The 525-nt window shown below is 58.7% G+C and overlaps 1 protein-coding gene across 1 annotated transcript in view; it reads right to left on the bottom strand.

Moving 5' to 3' along the window:
• LOC120509327 overlaps positions 1-525 on the bottom strand; it is a gene marked incomplete at its 5' end in the record, with an annotated part of 16747 nt that overhangs the window by 11809 nt on the left and 4413 nt on the right. The gene's annotated exons all lie outside the window — the stretch shown is intronic.

Genomic DNA, 525 nt, shown 5'->3' with positions numbered 1-525 from the left:
GTTGGGTTGGGTGGCCCCTTGATGGGCCTCGTTGGGTTTGGTGACCCCTTGATGGACCTCGTTGGGTTGGGTGACCCCTTGATGGACCTCGTTGGGTTGGGTGACCCCTTGGTGGGCCTCGTTGGGATTGGTGACCCCTTGATGGACCTCGTTGGGTTGGGTGACCCCTTGATGGACCTCGTTGGGTTGGGTGACCCCTTGATGGACCTCGTTGGGTTGGGTGACCCCTTGGGTTGGCCAGACCCTTGGTGGACCTTGTTGAGTTTGGTGACCCCTTGGGCTGGTCAAACCCTTGGTAGATCTCATTGGGTTGGGTCACGCCTTGATGGATCTCGTTGGGTTGGGTGACCCCTTGAGTTGGCCAAACCCTTGGTGGACCTCGTTGGGTTGGGTGACCCCTTGGTGGACCTCGTTGGGATTGGTGACCCCTTGGGTTGGCCAAACCCTTGGTGGATCTCATTGGGTTGGGTGACCCCATGGATTGGCCAAACTCTTGGGGGACATCATTGGGTTGGGTGAACGAGT

The sequence above is a fragment of the Passer montanus genome, unplaced genomic scaffold (assembly GCF_014805655.1).
Source record: "Passer montanus isolate IOZ18808 unplaced genomic scaffold, ASM1480565v1 scaffold504, whole genome shotgun sequence".
NCBI classification, from domain to species: Eukaryota; Metazoa; Chordata; class Aves; order Passeriformes; family Passeridae; genus Passer; species Passer montanus.
The sequence above is the reverse complement of the archived record's forward strand: the minus strand, read 5'-3'. Positions and strand labels throughout refer to the sequence as shown.